General features: G+C 37.2%; 1 non-coding gene across 1 annotated transcript; it reads right to left on the reverse strand.

Annotated features, from left to right (window-relative positions):
* Positions 1-17,117: 17,117 nt before the first annotated feature.
* Trnat-ugu (transfer RNA threonine (anticodon UGU)) lies at positions 17,118-17,190 on the reverse strand. Its single transcript has one exon. It is a non-coding gene; the product is annotated as a tRNA-Thr (tRNA).
* Positions 17,191-20,513: the final 3,323 nt, after the last annotated feature.

The following is a 20,513-nucleotide window of genomic DNA, read 5'->3' on the forward strand; positions in this document are numbered from 1 at the left end:
CATTATATTGCAGAAGGTGTTACAGGATTCACGACAGTATTTATAGTGAATAAGTAAGGAGCGTTAAAACAACACAGACATATAAACACGTTCCGTTAGCGATCCATTGCAAGCATTTCGGGCACTAACAAACACTGAAAGTGGTTAAAGGGGAAGGAAAGCCTGACAGTAAGTTAATTTTATATGAAAGCCATTCTCAAGCCCTTCATAACGCTGAAAGAATTTTCAAAATCGGACCACTATTGAAAAAGATATGGCAGTTTGAAATTTAAGAAAATGGCAGATAATGGAGGCAGCCATTTTAGTGTGTATATGACGTCATTTACACACTCCTGAATTCTTTATTTAGCAAATAACTTTTTTAATAGATTAATTTCACATGTTTCTTGAGTGTAAGATGTAAAACATGGTAATTTCTTTCATAGCTGGGAAAAGTAGAGAAATTATTTTACAGAAATAAGTAAATACAGTTCAAATATGTATCTAAAAACTGAGTAAATCCGCCATTTTGTTTTTTGTTGCCATGGAAACAAAATGGCTTCCATTTTTTATCATATATTTAAATGCTCATAACTTTCTCATTTTTAAGCCCATTTTGAAAATTCTTTCACTTCTTTAAATGATTTAAGAAACCCTAGCAGACAGAATTATCATAAGAACAACGTTGCCTTTTCCTTTAATTATAATTAAGGTGTTTTGACAGTGTTTATTAGAACCAATTTTTGTTTGGGTACTGATGCTGTTGTTAAATAATTTTGATGTTTCCGTTCAACAGTATGACAATTAATTGATGGGGTAACCTTATACATGTATGATCAAATACAATGTATATAGAATCCTACTCAGTCAAAGCAATAAGAATCGCACAACAAGTTTGACTTGAAAAAAAAATCGAGATTTGTGTGAAATGCCGTTACCTTCTCTAGAAAACAGCATACTGACAGTTGATAATATTTCATTTCATTCAACATTCAGTTCCGTATATATATCTTTGCAGATAAAATACTATCAAACTTTGACTCTTTGACTTTTTCATATTGGGTACATTTCGATTTGGGTACGCTTTGGCTATAATCCGTTTTATTTTATTTAGATGAGTGCCAATCAATAACCACTGGCCTAGCTTCTTGAATGATTCATAATTTGTTTATTTGCCTATCTATATATCTACCTAATATTTTCAACCCCCCTTCGGACATGCACAACCATAATCTGGCCCTTTCTCCCTGTTTTTTTTTCCGCACAACAATAATCTGGCCTTTTCTCCCTGTTTTCCCCTTTATTTCCTTCCCCCTTTATTTGGTCACACTCTTTTTTACTCACAATCTTTGTTGCTAGAGACGCAAAAACAAGTCTATAGATGTTCAAAAATCTATGAGAGGGCCATCTATGAGCAGCTACTTAATCATTTTAAATAGTGATATTTTAACCCATTCTTAAAGGCTTTTGACTGTTTGCACATGACCTGCTTCTGTTAAAACTAAAACACAATAATCTGTCAAAAGATGATTTAATTGTCACTTGTTAAATGTTATTTGTCAAACAGACAACAGACAACAGTGCGTTAAAATAGGAAATGTATTCAGTGGCTTTAGAGAACTAGTCAAGGGCGTACCCCAAGGATCCATTCTGGTCCCATTTTCTTTAAATATTTATAAACGATGTTTTGCATTTATTGAAAAGGAACCCTTTATAATTACGCTAACGATAACACATTATCTTATGCCAGCAGTTCAAAAGAAGATTTGGTAAAAACTCTTGAAGAAGAAAGTTTAGTACTCATTGACTGGTTCTCTAAAAACCACATGAAGGCCAATCCCGAGAAGTTCCAAGCAATTGCCTTAGGAAGCAAAATCTGAACCTGACGTTTAAGCTGCAGGATATTGAGGATAAGTGCGAGGACGAAGTGAAACTCCTAGGGGTTACCTTCGACTTCCTGCTTAGCTTCAATAGCCAAATATCAAATATCTGCAGAAAGGCATCCAGGCAATTAAACGTCATGAAACGACTCGGAAATATCTCACCAGATTAGGACGTTTAACTATGTATCACTCTTTTGTCATGTCAAACTTTAACTACTGTCCCCTTACTTGGAATTTTACTAATGTAACAAATACAAAGAAAATTGAGAAAATCCAGGAACGTGCTATAAGATTCATTAAGACTCTTTTTATACAAGAACGGGAAGTTACAGATATCTTAGCAAACTTAGTTACAAACAAAGCATCTGGACCAGATGAAATAAGCCATAAAATGTTAAAAGAAACATCAACAACACTTTGTGTTCCACTCTGTTTACTTTTTAATCGCTCCTTGTCTGAGGGTATTTATTCTAATAATTGGAAACTAGCACATGTTATGCCCCTGTTCAAGAAGGGAAATAAACACGAACCATCAAACTATAGACCAATCTCTCTCATTAGCTGCGTTGGCAAAGTAATGGAACGTATTATATTTAAACATATATATAACCACTTACATGACAATTCTTTAATATCTCAAAATCAGTCTGGATTTCTACCAGGTCATTCCACGGTATATCAACTTATTGACATATATAATCAAATCTGTAAAGCTTTAGACAACAGAGATTCTACTTGCATCATTTTCTGTGATATATCCAAACATTTGATAGGGTTTGGCATAAGGTCTTGTTTTCAAACTTCAACAGTATGGAATTCTTGGAAATTTGATCAAATGGTTAAGTAATTATTTAAAAGACAGATCTCAAAAAGTTTTTGTGGCTTCAAACCTTTTCAAATTCAAGTTATCTAGATGGGGGTGTTCCTCAAGGCTCAGTGTTAGGTCCTTTATTATTCCTCATTTACGTCAATGATATAGCAGAGTCACTTACAAGTATTACTAGACTTTTCGCAGATGATAGTTCTCTATCCGTATCAACAAGTACATCGCTTTAATGGAAGAAACGCTAAATAATGATCTGTTTTAATTACATCATGGTCTAAACAGTGGTTAGTAAACTTCAATCCTTCTAAAACGGAAGTTATGTTTTTTCTCGTTCTGTAATAGAAATCGACCATCATTACTTTTTGACAATGTACAACTTAACTTTGCCGAACATCATAAGCATCTAGGTGTCACATTCAGTCAGGACGGGTCATGGCACCAACATATGTCAAATATTGTATCTAAAGCATCAAAAATCCTTGGTTCTATGAAAATGCTAAAATTTAAAGTTCAAAGAAAAACACTGAATCACATATATATCTCTTATCTGCGACCTCAGCTAGAATATGCTTCTTTAGTTTGGGATAATTGTACACAATATGAAAAAGATACCTTAGAAAAATTACAATCGGGTAGTTACTGGCCTAACAAGATCTGTTTCACTACAAAAATTACTATATGAGATAGGTTGAGTAACACTCTCCGACAGAAGAAAAATTCAAAAATTACTTTTAATGTACAAAGCCAAAAACCAATTATTACCACAGTACTTGACACAGTTATTCCCCCCAACAGTTGACTTAGCTTATGACAATCACTACTGGTTAATAAATAATGCCGACTACGCTTCAGTAACAAGAAGAACTGAAATTTATTCTAAGTCTGTCTTACCATCAGCATTAAAACTTTGGAATGATCTTCCGTTAAATATTCGAGACTCAGAAACACTATCTTCTTTTAAAAGTAAACTGAAAGAACTATATCAACCACCAGTAGTTCCATCTTTTTTCACTAAAGGCGAAAGATTTTCAGCCGTTCATCATGCCCGTATAAGAAATAACTGCAGTAATCTAAATTCTGATTTGTATAAAAATCATCTCCTTCCGAGCCCGTCCTGTGAATGTGGTGCTGAGAATGAAAACGTTGAGCATTATTTTTTTACTTGCAAACGATATACACTTCAGAGGCGAACATTATTCATTAATACTAGAGCCTTTCATCCTCTTAGCGCAAAGAAACTTTTATTTGGCATTGATACTTTAACAGAATCCCAGAATGAAATACTGTTCAAAGAAGTACAAACTTATATTAAGGAGAGCAAAAGATTCAAATAATAAAAACGCTAACTCGAGTTCACCAAAACATGTAACTGCTGCAAACTTATTTAGCGAAAACTGGGGGCGGTGGTGTCAGTACTAGCGGCAACTAAACAATGGTATATCTTCTTGTTTAATTCTTTATCATTTTTACACTTTTTAAAATTATTTGATATCTAGCCAAATATTTATTAAACTCCTTTTCAATACATTTTTTTCGATGCATATTTTCCAAAATTCTTTATTTAAATCTTGAAATTGTACAACCAATCACACAACCTTAACACGTTACTTTTGAGCTACTTATAAACTGACTGTTCTGGGGAGGGCCCTAGATAATGTTGGAATAACTTTTGGCCCAACCCATTTGTATGTATTTAATTTAATGCTTGTATTAAATGTGATGTATACATGTGTAAATATATATATACAATAAAATATGATTAAACTAAATTTATGATGATTATACAAAATCTTATGAAGATCTTTTGATACTGTCCGGTTGACCAACATTAAAATTAGAAGAATGAGAAATATAGCATAGTGTAACATTTTTTGTGGTGAAATTTGTCAACAAACAGACGACTATAACGAAGTTAAAACCCACAGAATTTCAAAAGGTAAAACATGTTGAGAAAGCTATTGCTGGAAAGAGAACAATCGCTACTATATATATGCGTCAAAGTATGGGGAAAATATCTAGAAATATGAGAAAATCAAAGAAAACAATTTCAGGACTGTTAGTTGCATAACTGTATTATACTGTATAGCAGGTAACATAGATAGCTTACTTTTCCACTGCATTGATATAACATTAACAGGATTATGATTGACAAACGGTGTTCACTCAACAATTTTATTCTATAAACAGATTCTTTCCCTTGTGTAAAGAGGGCTTAGGGTAAGATTCACACAACCCTATTTTTAAATAGTCACACAAAAAAGACACATAAATGTTTTGAATTTTTTAAACGAGAAAATTTGATTTTAATAACACAAACGATCAAAAAACGTACAATGACTCCAGAGTTTTGTTAAAACTAGAAAGAAAAAAAAACTTTTGAGCATATTTTTGAGAAAATCATATATCCACATTTTTAAAAATAAAATTTCGCTTCTCGCACACACTTTCTGTTACTCAATTATATCTTGTATCGGAAAATAATAAAAGAAGTAAAGCAATAGATAGGCCTACTTGCCAAAAAAAAGCCAATGTTCATTTTATTTATCTTTCAAATGGATGAGTTACTTCCTCCCCCACCACTATTCGAAATATTTTGACCATAACGGAGTCATTCTGAATAATACACTCTTGTCACTTTTCAAAATGGGCTGAGGTACATATGTAATAATATTTGTAATTTTTACTACATATCTTATTGCCAACTGATCTTTTAAAATGTATATAAACTTTTCAAAATATAGAAGCAAAAAATTAAGCGTTGCATAACAAGAACTGTTAAGTGTATACAAGGGACCTCCGCGGCCGAAAGGTTAAGGTAGCTGACATCAAACTACTTGCCCCTCACCGATGTGGGCTCGAGCCTCGCTCTGGGCGCTGAAGTCTTCATGTAAAGAATCCATCCAGCTGGCTTACGGTAGGTCGACTCTGGTGCCTACCCGTGATGAAATAGTGCACGTAGAGGCACCTAGGGTCTTCCTCCACCATTAAAAGCTGGAAAGTCGGCAATGACCTATAATTGTGTCGCTGCGACAACAAACAAAGAAAACTGTTTATGTATTATTGTGTGAGTAAGCTAGTTAGTGTAAGACGGACTGAACAGCATTAGTTTTCGATTCACTTCAAATGATTTTTACGTTTTTTATCATAACTTGTGATTTATAATAAATTTTGCTCTGAAATATTAAATATGGCATATACGTATGTGCGTTTGATTGTTTGTTTGTATATATAAACTTATTTATAGTCGCCACCTGTACATGCCATGAATTCCCAGTCCAATATTACCACTTTATATTTTCGCAGTAGCGAACTGTGGCAAGTCTATATTTGCATGTAGTTCTCGTGTGGCTATCGCTGTGTAACATTATCGTATTCGTATTAACCGTTAATTATAGGCTATAGCATTTACTTTTATCCATCGGTATTCAAGAAATTAGCAGTGTTAAAGACCCACCAATACCTAGTGGTCTACTTTTCCCTCTCACATGAACTTGGTGCAAATAATCGTGCATACTACTACATTAATTGAATAATATATTTAGACATTAATTACATTGTCTTAGCCTTATATCTGTTACTGACAAATTGTAACTAGATACTTGTTACTTCTCATTCCTCCATACAAAAAAATATAATTACCATCATGGAGGGGCCTCCGTGGCCGAGTGGTTAAGGTCGCTGACTTCAAATCACTTGCCCCTCATCGATGTGGGTTCGAGTCTCACTCGGGGCGTTGAATTCTTCATGTGAGGAAGCCATCCAGCTGGCTTACGGAAGGTCGGTGATTCTACCCAGGTGCCCGCTCGTGACGAAATATTGCACGGAGGGGCACCTGGGGTCTTCCTCCACCATCAAAGCTGGACAGTCGCCATATGACCAAAAATTGTGTAGGTGCGACGTTAAACCCAACCAAAAAAAACCATCATGGAAATACAAAAGATTACAGTTATTTTGTGGTGTGTCTTTAAGGTAACTTGACAATAGCCACTACTGACCTTGACATTTTATAGGGAAAAAATGCAAGTATATATAACTCTCAGAATACACTAAGTATTTAGAATTGAAGCTCAAACAAGAGCTGGCACTATTAGTGACAAACGCCCCCGAAGTGTGCCCAAGAATGCTACAGTTGTCTGCGCAAAATATGCCAGAATAGTTTTGCGACCAGATTAAACAAGTTCTCCGTAGGTAACCTTGACCTTGGAGCAAGGGCCAGGGTCTTGAGCATGACACATCAACTCATCATAGGGAAGAATTATGACAAGTAATTTCTGAAGAATGGCAGAGTTATTGACCGGGCAAGAAAGATACATACAATGTTGAAGCAGCATGCCTCCAGATCGCTCGACTATGGCATGTCAAACGTTGCTAAATTATATATGTATGTTATTCTTATTGTAAGTTCGATATTCTTATGGTAGAAGTCATTATTGTTATTCTATATTTCGTTATTCTTATTGTATCTTTGATATTGTTATTCAATGTCGTGTCATTCATATTCTATGTGTTACCATTGTTATTCTATATGTCGCTATTCTTATTGTATGTTCGATATTCTTATTGTAAAAGACGTTATTGTTGTTGTATATTCATTATTGTTTTTGTAGGCTTGATATTCTTATTGTATGTGCGATTTCCCGCGATATAAATAGCACAGCGTCGCTATACAAATACAATTACATAACATAGAATAAGAATGACACGTTTTGTAAATAGAATCGTCAGATATTGAACAACAATGATGACTTTTACCATAAGAATATCGAACATACAATAAGAATAATGACATATACAATAACAATGGTAATACTTAGAATATGAATGACACGACATTGAATAATAATATCAAAGATACAATAAGACTAACGAAATATAGAATAACAATAATGACTTTTACCATAAGAATATCGAACATACAATAAGAATAACGACATATAGAATAACAATGGTAAGACTTAGAATATGAATGACACGACATTGAATAACAATATCAAAGATATTATAAGAATAACGAAATATAGAATAACAATAATGACTTTTAGAATACGAATGACAAGACATTGAATAACAACAACAAACATACAATAATAATAACATACATATATAATTTAGCAACGTTTGACATGCCATACTCGACAACAACAAAAAAAATTATCTTGAAATAATTGCTATATTTCTTAAGAAGGCTTTAAAACTTAATTACTGTCAAACTTTTAATGATGCAAATTGAAAACCGTTTGTCACGCCCTTAGAGGGTCGAGATTTGAAATAAAACTTGAAACTTGGCTTTTACTTCAGGTAAACTGTCTCGATTATAAATATCTATATTTGAAAGTCATTATTGACTACTTCAGCTAAAGCGCTATTGGTTACGACGACGGGAAAATGACTTTATTGCCGCGGCGGTCCGGGGTTCGATTCCCGACGCGGTCATCTTTTTTTCTTGATTTGGAACTTTTAAAGTATGTTAGAAACAAAAATTCATATATATTCTAATGTTCATAATATCATCAAACTTCAATTTGAAAGAAAGATTATTTTTAGCCAGATCTGGAGGCATGCTGCTTTAAGTCTAAGTGTGACTTTGACCTTGAAGCTAGGGCCTTGGGCTTGTTTCTGACACGTCGTTTCAATACAGGGAACGTTTATGCCATGTAATTTTAAAATCTCTTCATCGATGGAAGAGTTATGGAACGGACAAGAAACACACCATGTAAACCGTTAACCTCTAAGTGTGACCTTGACCTTAGAGCTAGTGGTCTGATTGTTATGCAAGACACGTTTTCACGTTATGGGGAATATTTATGCCAAGTAATTTCGAAATTCCTTGATGAATGACACGAGTTACGAACCGGGCATGAAACAGACCCTATTAACCTTTGGCTTGACTTCTAAGTGTTAACTTGATCTCGGAGCTAGGGGTCTGGGTCTTGCGCGTAACACATTGCCTCATTATGGTAAACATTTATGCCAAGATGTTTCAAAATCCCTTCATGGATAACAGAGTTATATACCGGACACGAAAAAGATCCTATTAACCTATTACTTCTAAGTATGACCTTGACCTTAGAGCAAGGGATCTGGGTCTTGCGCATGACACATATACTGATTATGGTAACCATTTATGCCATGGTATTTCAAAATCCCTTCATGGATGGCAGAAATATGGACCGGACACCAAAACAGATCCTGTTAACATTTGAACTTTAAGTCTGACCTTGACTTTGGAGCTAGGGGTCTTGGTCTTGCCCATGACACGTCGTCTCATTAAGATCAACATTTATGCTATGTAAATTCAAAACCTCTTGATGAATGGCAAAGTTACGAACCGGACAGGAAACAGACCTTATTAACGTTTGACTTCTAAGTGAGGCCTTGACCTTGTAGTTAGGGGTCTGAGTATTACACATGAAACGTCGTCTTATTAAGGGTAATATTTATGCCAAACTATTTCAAAATTCCTTCATGGATGGCAGAGTTACAGCCCGGACAAGAATTTACAAAGTTACGGTCGGACGGACGGACGGACAACGCGATTTTAATATGCCCACCTTCGGGGCATAAAAATCAAAGAACATACTGTAGTGTGAATAAAAAGTTATTTGCTGAAACATCGTTAAAAGATGTAAGAATGCTATTGATCAATAAAACCTAAAATTATCAACTGTTTTGTAAAATTCTTGAAAAAGATATATACTTAATAACTTGATAATAACATAATATACATTTTGTATAACAAAACCTGAAAAGTAGATCCCTCGGAAGCACCGAGGACAAGGCTAATAGTGAATATTGCAGACTCGATTTGATTGAGACCGCATTAGCTGTAGTTGTTTTAATTTGTACACTAGTCAGCAGTGTACATGTATCTAGATAATTTGCAACCATGCTTTGCACGGAATGTCACGGATCAGAGGGATAGACTGGCTGTATTCATCACTACAACGCGGCAAACTGTAGGGAATCTAAAGTGGTAGTATATTCTTGGCATGAACTCATATGGGCGACTCCTCCCGAATACCGTTAGTAATGTTAGTGGGAGGATAGTGCAAGATACAGAAGACGCTCCAATTCTAAAAGCTACTCTGGTTCTTTAGCGTACCAGGTGTAAAGCACTCATGATACGGGACTCTTATCACAGTGTTAGTAATTTTATTGGAAGAACGGGGACTCGAACTCACGTCCCCTGGTTTCGTAGTCAGACAGTGTTACCACCGGACCACTGCGTCTGCTCTATATGTGCATTTCTACAAGATTTTAGTTTTTATAAAGGCGTCCATTATATTGCAGAAGGTGTTACAGGATTCACGACAGTATTTATAGTGAATAAGTAAGGAGCGTTAAAACAACACAGACATATAACACGTTCCGTTAGCGATCCATTGCAAGCATTTCGGGCACTAACAAACACTGAAAGTGGTTAAAGGGCAAGGAAAGCCTGACAGTAAGTTAATTTTATATGAAAGCCATTCTCAAGCCCTTCATAACGCTGAAAGAATTTTCAAAATCGGACCACTATTAAAAAGAAATGGCAGTTTGAAATTTAAGAAAATGGTAGGTAATGGAGGCAGCCATTTTAGTGTGTATATGACGTCATTTACACACTCCTGAATTCTTTATTTAGCAAATAACTTTTTTAATAGATTAATTTCACATGTTTCTTGAGTGTAAGATGTAAAACATGGTAATTTCTTTCATTATAGCTGGGAAAAGTAGAGAAATTATTTTACAGAAATAAGTAAATACAGTTCAAATATGTATCTAAAAACTGAATAAATCCGTCATTTTGTTTTTTGTTGCCATGGAAACAAAATGGCTTCCATTTTTTATCATATATTTAAATGCTCATAAATTTCTCATTTTTAAGCCCATTTTGAAAATTCTTTCACTTCTTTAAATGATTTAAGAAACCCTAGCAGACAGAATTATCATAAGAACAACGTTGCCTTTTCCTTTAATTATAATTAAGGTGTTTTGACAGTGTTTATTAGAACCAATTTTTGTTTGGGTACTGATGCTGTTGTTAAATAATTTTGATGTTTCCGTTCAACAGTATGACAATTAATTGATGGGGTAACCTTATACATGTATGATCAAATACAATGTATATAGAATCCTACTCGGTCAAAGCAATAAGAATCGCACAACAAGTCTGTGTCACAGGGTGAGAAAAATGTGCAGCCAGACCGGGACTCGAATCCGGGGCCCCTCGCTTACAGGGCGAGTGCTCTACCGACTGAGCTAACCGGCTGCCTGACACATCTTCTCCCCTAACGTGACCAAGTCCGTACCGTGACATATGGAAAATGATAAATGAGGGAATGCAGAATAAACATTGAATAACATAATATGTAAATTATTTACCTGAAAGGGCACGCAAACAGCACAAATAACTAAAAAAGTAGGAGGACACAGATTTTCAGTTCTCACTTCAAAATCTTTACTCTCAGTGCGCATGCGTGACGTACATTGGCGGATAGGTAAATAAAAGAGGCCCGTCACCTATTTTTAGTTCACATGTTAGTTATAGGAATGAAATGGTGGAGTATAGGACTGTACTTATGTAACGAAAAAAATAAGTGTTGTATGGGGATGATAACTGATTAGATGGACAAATGGATGAATATGTGTATAATGATATATAGGGATGTGACATTTATATATAGAATACCAATGACAAATGACCCCGTTACATCCTCCCCCCTTCAGTAAAATGTCGTCCCGACATTTCAAAGGTCTCTACCTATATCGCAAATTACACTACTCCATAACGTTAACTATTTCAACGTTATACTAAATACTATTCCTAGGGTCATACAGTCTACCTACAATGTAGTTACAAATGATTCACCAACAATTACGTTTTTGAATCTTAAGACATTAACGTACGTTAGTACGGAAATGTACTACACCGGCAACACTTAGCAACAAGTTGCCACACTCACAATATAATTATGACAGACTTCAGTTCTATCATGAATAATTAGCAACTTCTTATGTGTTTAAACATACAGAAAACACAAAATTCCATCAGGCATCGGTTAAAATTACCTGAAATTTATTTTCATGATTTATCATGAATATCAAAGATCACTAGTATTAGTGATAATGTTTCTAAGCACTATTACTTAATTCATATAATCACAGGATCTATAGTAACTACATATACAACTGTCTCAGTATGTACAAAATACTTAAAAACTTAAAACTGTAAAAAAAAATCTGATCAATGTACTGTATGAATGTCTATTCATTTATCTGTACAACTGTATCAATGGTGTGTTACCCAATCATGTGACCGCATCCAAACAGGTCTGTCTTTGACACGACTACCTCTTCTAGGAACAAATTCCTTTGCTTGAGGATTTAATGGCGCCACAGGCTTCCTTCTCTGAGGAATAATGTATTTCGGGACATCTTTTGTCTGAGGATTTGGTGAGGACAACTTGGATGGTTTGGATTCATCACAAGGATGTGCTAGTGGTTCTTGGGGCTCGGTTCCGATCAGATCGTCTGCTTGATCAGGTACTTCATTATCAGACTGAAGTTCCACGACTTCGTCAGGAGGACCCCTAAACTGATTTCTTTAGAGGCAGACCCATAAAAGGTAAGAGGAGGTTTCGGTGAAGGGTTCGAAGACTACTACGACCGTGTTCCCTTTTCACCTGGAAGACTGGGATAGAAGGATTGGGCTGAGATATGACTGTGTAGATATCCCTACTCCACTTGTCAGCAATCTTATTCTTACCTTTCAGTCCTACATTTCTGACTAGGACCCTATCTCCAGGATGGAGTTTAGCCTCCCTGACTCTCAAGTCATATCTTTGCTTATGGCGCTTGGACTGTCGTTTGACTTCCCGTGTAGCCACTTTATATGCAAAGTCAAGACGCTTTTTCAAATTTGTGACATATTCTGAGTGGGTCTTCTTTGAAGATGAGGAGTCTGGTTCAGTACCGAAAAAGGCGTCAAGAGCAAGCCTCGGGTGGTGGCCAAACATTAAAAAATGTGGGGTGAGTCCTGTAGTTTCATGCCTAGTGGAGTTATAGGCGTGAACCAAAGTGGGTACATGGGACTTCCAATTACTCTTCTGCTCATCTTCCAGAGTACCGAGCATGTTAAGCAAAGTTCTGTTAAATCGCTCGGGCATCCCATTCCCCTGTGGATGGTAAGGGGTGGTTCGCGACTTGTCTATGTTTGCGATTTTACAGAGTTCTTTGATAACAGCTCCATCAAAATTCCTACCCTGGTCGCTGTGCAGACGTGCAGGGAAGCCGTAATGGCAGATGAAATGCTCAAACAAGACCTTAGCTGTAGTGCGGGCTGTTTGATTCCTCGTGGGTATGGCTTGTGCAAAGTGGGTAAAGTGATCAGTAATGATTAACACATTTTCATACCCACCTGCGGACATTTCAAGGGTAAGGAAATCCATGCACACGAGCTCAAGTGGATATGAAGATTCCATAGGGACCAACCCAGCCGCTACTTTAGGGGAAGTCTTGCGACGTATGCATCGAGGACAGTTTCGGACACGCCCTTCCACAAACTGATCTAAACCAGGCCAAAAGAACCTTGATTTCAAAAGACTGCACGTTCTTTCCCGTCCTTGATGACCTGCATCATCATGGAGGCCGGTAAAGGCTACCTCACGATACACTTCAGGAAGGACAAGTTGTTAAACAGGATGGCCAGAAACAAAACCTTTGCGATACAGTATGCCATCGATGAGGAAAAGATTAGATCACTCTCTAAGGTAATGTCTAACAAGAGGATCTTCGAGAGAAGAGAGACGCTTTGTTGGTCGATGACCTGTCTGCACCAGTTCAACCACCCTAGCAATCACTGTGTCTCTTTTCTGTTCTTCTTTCCAGTCAATGTCAGCCAACTGGGTGTCTAAAGTGGAATCAGGAGATTGGGAAGAATCTAAAACTGGCTGTGAAAAGGAATTACACTTGAAAGCTGGAGACTCCTGGGGAGAGGCCAACACTCCAAGGCAAATAGCTTTGACAGCTTCAGGAAAGAGAACAGAAGCTTCAACAGAGCTTGAAGATGGTAATCTGGAGAGAGTATCAACTTCGACATTAGACTTACCGCTACGATACTGGATCTCAAAGTTATAGTTTGCTAGAGAAGCTAACCACCTATGAGAAGTAGCGTCAAGCTTGGCGGTAGACAGAACGTAAGTCAACGGATTGTTGTCTGTACGGACTCGGAATGAGTTACCATATAAATAGTCCTTAAACTTATCCGTGACTGCCCACTTAAGTGCTAGGAATTCCAGTTTGTGAGCCGGATAATTCCGTTCATTTGGCCTGAGTCCACGACTTGCAAAAGCAATGACCCTCTCTTTATTCGCCTGAACTTGATAGAGGACGGCCCCGAGACCTATTCCACTGGCATCTATGTTGAGAATAAAGGGCTTGCTAAAATCTGCATATGCCAAAATTGGAGGGGACCCAAGGCTTTTGAGAAGCGACTCAAAAGCGGACTGTTGTTCTGGACCCCAAGTCCAAGCTGTAGCTTTCCTCTTGGTCTTACTAGTCTTGTTGGTGGTGTGGCCAATAAGTAGGTCATTCAGTGGCTTGGCTAACTGAGCAAACCCTTGGATGTATCTACGATAGTAGCCGGCAAAGCCAAGAAAACTTCTTAAGTCTTTAATAGACTTGGGTATGGGCCATCTCTTCAAGGCGTCTATCTTATCAGGGTCGGTCTCAACTCCTTGTGCACTTACTATATGGCCTAAGTAGTTGACGCTGGTGCGGAAGAATTCGCACTTGGATCCCTTGAGTGTAAGACCAGCTTTTTCCAACCTCTGGAAGACTGATTGGAGGCGTTTGAAATGCTCTTCCATGGACGTGGAGAATATAATAATATCGTCCAGGTAAATGAGGCATTCTTTAAGATTTAGCTCTCCCATGGCTCGCTCCATCAACCTTTGGAATGTTGCTGGTGCGTTCGTTAGCCCAAATGCCATACGATTACACTCAAAAAATCCAAGTGGGTCCACTGAGAATGCTGTCTTGTACTTATCCTTCTCGTTCATGGCAACCTGCCAGTAGCCAGATCGTAAATCGAGCTTGGTAAAGTACTTAGCGCCAGCTAAACTGTCAATGGTCTCATCTATTCGGGGCAGAGCATATGCATCCTTGACAGTACGGCTGTTTAAGCGGCGGAAGTCCAGGCAGAATCTAAGCGACCCATCCTTCTTCCGAACCAGAACCACATTTGAAGAAAAGGGACTGTGTGATTCCCTAATCGCACCAGCATCCAACATGTCTTTGAGGTGTTCTCTAACCTCCTCAAACATACCAGGAGGAATGCGCCGATATGGTTCTTTAAAAGGTGTAGGGTCTGTGAGCTCAATCTTATGCTCAACAATATTAGTGCAACCAAGATCGGACAATCCAGAAGAGAAAATGTGTTTCCAGCCAGAGAAAAAGTCTTGAGCCCTTTTGTGTTCATCAACTGTGAGATTCTCGGTGGGGATAGAAATACCTAACTCATCAAGGGACTTGTCTGCATTGTGAAGTTGAGATTTGGAACCTTCAAAGGGGTCAACATTCCGAATAACTTCAACATCTTGAAGATGACAGAGAACAGAATTCAGTTTGATGAGGATAGGTCGTGCAGATATATTGCATACTCTGACCTGTATTCTACAAAATGAACTAGATGGCTTCACATGTACCAAGTTCGGATACACAGAAAGACTAGCTGAGTTGTCCATACCTTCAGTAACACCAACTGACATATTACCAACATTTCGAACTTTACCAACAATGGTACGTGTCTCACAAGGTGGTATTTGAATGTTAGTATCAGACAAACTTTTGACAGGAATGGACTGTACCGAAGACATGACAGATAGAATGTCATTCCAATCAGCAGGCAGACTGCTACAGTCTGTGGATGTTTTGAAGAAATTCAACACATTGGTACCAATAATCAAAGGCACTGATGACGAATACTTGGTATCATGAACAATCAAAACTGGTACAGAGACTGGATTCAAGTCAACATGAGGAATACTGATGTCCACAATGATATAACCAATGTATGGAATAGAAGAACCATTGGCACTTGAAACATCAAGACTGAAATCAGAAAGACTAAGAAGATCTGGTTTAGGCTGAAGTGAAGAGTAAAAAGATTCACTAAGGGAAGTAATCATGCTTCCAGTGTCTAACAGACCTTTACAACTGAAGCCATTTACAAGAACTTCTGTTTCATTGGCATGGCCAACAAGTGGTGCCATCTTTGGGCCTTTAACAACTTGTGGATCTTCTACTGGCCCTGCTGAGAAGACCCCTTGTTGTTTAAAGGTTTTTCCTTGGGCTCATCTGATTTATCCTTCTTTGGGGATGCTTCTTTCTGATCAGTCCCTTTACCTTTATTTCTATCAGACCATTTACCTCTGTCACTGTAACCACCTGGTTTATTGCTAGCCTTCTTCAAACTGTGTAACTCTTTCTCAACTACTCCAACTCTGGTATTCAACTCTCTCATCTGACTGTTTAAATCTTGTAACTGCTGAAGCAACTTGTTTTCAACAGATGACATACATTGGGATGCTGGCTCAACCTTGGTCTTACATGGTTTGGGGTTCTCAACGGTTTGAGTTTCTTTAGGGTCTGAAACAGGGGTATGTATTGGGCCTCTTTTAGTTAATTGCAAGTCCTGTTCAATCTGTCTCAGCTCTCGTCTGAGCACACCATAGTCTATTGTGTTGTCAAATTTATAGCGAGATACATTTCGAAGTTCACTATCTCGCAAACCTGACCAAAGACGGTTACACAACATTTCATTCTTAGTGGTCTTGTTTAAATCAATATTTGACTTGCAAAGTAACTGTTCAAGTCTAAGGCTATAATCTGCAATAGATTCATTTGGCTCCTGTTGAGCACAGTAAAATTTCTCTTTGAGTTTTTCACTATTGGCCACATTGCCATAAATACCCTCTAATTCATCAATAATGTCAGCGACAGAGGCACCTTCTCCCAAATGAAGTAACACTGTACGGGCTTTTCCTTTGAGACTCTTTCTAATGGCTTCAAGTATTACATGCTGTGGATATACACCATTTCTGATTAAACAGGTTACATCATATTTCCACATATCAAAGTCATCACCATCCTTACCCTCACCTGAAAATTCAGGCAGTTTAGGAACTCTTGAACTAGAATACTGAATTGGCTGCTGAAAGCTACTTCCATATTTCGTTTGAATAATGAATTTATGAATTATTGAAATGCGCACTGAGAGTAAAGATTTTGAAGTGAGAACTGAAAATCTGTGTCCTCCTACTTTTTTATTTATTTGTGCTGTTTGCGTCCCTTTCAGAGACCTGAAGAGAACACACGTTTATCCGTAAGTGTCCTACTGACCGGGTAACAAATTTGGGCGCCAAATGTCACAGGGTGAGAAAAATGTGCAGTCAGTCCGGGGCTCGAACCCGGGACCCCTCGCTTACAGGGCGAGTGCTCTACCGACTGAGCTAACCGGCTGCCTGACACATCTTCTCCCCTAACGTGACCAAGTCCGTACCGTGACATACACCCCCACAAATTGGAAATTCGTCCTCGAATTCCGGAGGTACATAATATTGCAAGCGTTATTAGACTGACCAAGCAAGCATGCCACGGTCCCATGTTGGGCGCCAAATGTCACAGGGTGAGAAAAATGTGCAGTCAGTCCGGGGCTCGAACCCGGGACCCCTCGCTTACAGGGCGATTGCTCTACCGACTGAGCTAACCGGCTGCCTGACACATCTTCTCCCCTAACGTGACCAAGTCCGTACCGTGACATTTGACTTGAAAAAAAAATCGAGATTTGTGTGAAATGCTGTTACCTTCTCTAGAAAACAGCATACTGACAGTTGATAATATTTCATTTCATTCAACATTCAGTTCCGTATATATATCTTTGCAGATAAAATACTATCAAACTTTGACTCTTTGACTTTTTCATATTGGGTACATTTCGATTTGGGTACGCTTTGGCTATAATCCGTTTTATTTTATTTAGATGAGTGCCAATCAATAACCACTGGCCTAGCTTCTTGAATGATTCATAATTTGTTTATTTGCCTATCTATATATCTACCTAATATTTTCAACCCCCCTTCGGACATGCACAACCATAATCTGGCCCTTTCTCCCTGTTCTTTTTCGCACAACAATAATCTGGCCTTTTCTCCCTGTTTTCCCCTTTATTTCCTTCCCCCTTTATTTGGTCACACTCTTTTTTACTCACAATCTTTGTTGCTAGAGACGCAAAAACAAGTCTATAGATGTTCAAAAATCTATGAGAGGGCCATCTATGAGCAGCTACTTAATCATTTTAAATAGTGATATTTTAACCCATTCTTAAAGGCTTTTGACTGTTTGCACATGACCTGCTTCTGTTAAAACTAAAACACTATAATCTGTCAAAAGATGATTTAATTGTCACTTGTTAAATGTTATTTGTCAAACAGACAACAGTGCGTTAAAATAGGAAATGTATTCAGTGGCTTTAGAGAACTAGTCAAGGGCGTACCCCAAGGATCCATTCTGGGTCCCGTTTTCTTTAATATATTTATAAACGATATTTTTGCATTTATTGAAAAGGGAACCCTTTATAATTACGCTAACGATAACACATTATCTTATGCCAGCAGTTCTAAAGAAGATTTGGTAAAAACTCTTGAAGAAGAAAGTTTAGTACTCATTGACTGGTTCTCTAAAAACCACATGAAGGCCAATCCCGAGAAGTTCCAAGCAATTGCCTTAGGAAGCAAAACCTGAACCTGACGTTTAAGCTGCAGGATATTGAGGATAAGTGCGAGGACGAAGTGAAACTCCTAGGGGTTACCTTCGACTTCCTGCTTAGCTTCAATAGCCAAATATCAAATATCTGCAGAAAGGCATCCAGGCAATTAAACGTCATGAAAGGACTCGGAAAATATCTCACCAGATTAGGACGTTTAACTATGTATCACTCTTTGTCATGTCAAATTTTAACTACTGTCCCCTTACTTGGAATTTTACTAATAAAACAAATACATACAAAGAAAATTGAGAAAATCCAGGAACATGCTATAAGATTCATTAAGACTCTTTGACTTTATTATACAAGAACGGGAAGTTACAGATATCTTAGCAAACTTAGTTACAAACAAAGCATCTGGACCAGATGAAATAAGCCATAAAATGTTAAAAGAAACATCAACAACACTTTGCGTTCCACTCTGTTTACTTTTTAATCGCTCCTTGTCTGAGGGTATTTATCCTAATAATTGGAAACTAGCACATGTTATGCCCCTGTTCAAGAAGGGAAATAAACACGAACCATCAAACTATAGACCAATCTCTCTCATTAGCTGCGTTGGCAAAGTAATGGAACGTATTATATTTAAACATATATATAACCACTTACATGACAATTCTTTAATATTTCAAAATCAGTCTGGATTTCTACCAGGTCATTCCACGGTATATCAACTTATTGACATATATAATCAAATCTGTAAAGCTTTAGACAACAGAGATTCTACTTGCATCATTTTCTGTGATATATCCAAAGCATTTGATAGGGTTTGGCATAAAGGTCTTGTTTTCAAACTTCAACAGTATGGAATTCTTGGAAATTTGATCAAATGGTTAAGTAATTATTTAAAAGACAGATCTCAAAAAGTTTTTGTGGCTTCAACCTTTTCAAATTCAAGTTATCTAGATGGGGGTGTTCCTCAAGGCTCAGTGTTAGGTCCTTTATTATTCCTCATTTACGTCAATGATATAGCAGAGTCACTTACAAGTATTACTAGACTTTTCGCAGATGATAGTTCTCTATCCGTATCAACCAATGACTTTAATGGAAGAAACGCTAAATAATGATCTGTTGTTAATTACATCATGGTCTAAACAGTGGTTAGTAAACTTCAATCCTTCTAAAACGGAAGTTATGTTTTTCTCGTTCTGTAATAGAAATCGACCATCATTACTTTTTGACAATGTACAACTTAACTTTGCCGAACATCATAAGCATCTAGGTGTCACATTCAGTCAGGACGGGTCATGGCACCAACATATCTCAAATATTGTATCTAAAGCATCAAAAATCCTTGGTTCTATGAAAATGCTAAAATTTAAAGTTCAAAGAAAAACACTGAATCACATAGCTATCTCTTATCTACGACCTCAGCTAGAATATGCTTCTTTAGTTTGGGATAATTGTACACAATATGAAAAAGATACCTTAGGAAAATTACAATATGAGGCAGCTCGGGTAGCTACTGGCCTAACAAGATCTGTTTCACTACAAAAATTACTATATGAGATAGGCTGAGTAACACTCTCCGACAGAAGAAAAATTCAAAAATTACTTTTAATGTACAAAGCCAAAAACCAATTATTACCACAGTATTTGACACAGTTATTCCCCCCAACAGTTGACTTAGCTTATGACAATCACTACTGGTTAAGAAATAATGCCGACTACGCTTCAGTAACAAGAAGAACTGAAATTTATTCTAAGTCTGTCTTACCATCAGCATTAAAACTTTGGAATGATCTTCCGTTAAATATTCGAGACTCAGAAACACTATCTTCTTTTAAAAGTAAACTGAAAGAACTATATCAACCACCAGTAGTTCCATCTTTTTTCACTAAAGGCGAAAGATTTTCAGCCATTCATCATGCCCGTATAAGAAATAACTGCAGTAATCTAAATTCTGATTTGTATAAAAATCATCTCCTTCCGAGCCCGTCCTGTGAATGTGGTGCTGAGAATGAAAATGCTGAGCATTATGTTTTTACTTGCAAACGATATACACTTCAGAGGCGAACAT

This window comes from Mercenaria mercenaria, chromosome 1, assembly GCF_021730395.1.
Source record: "Mercenaria mercenaria strain notata chromosome 1, MADL_Memer_1, whole genome shotgun sequence".
Taxonomy (NCBI): Eukaryota; Metazoa; Mollusca; class Bivalvia; order Venerida; family Veneridae; genus Mercenaria; species Mercenaria mercenaria.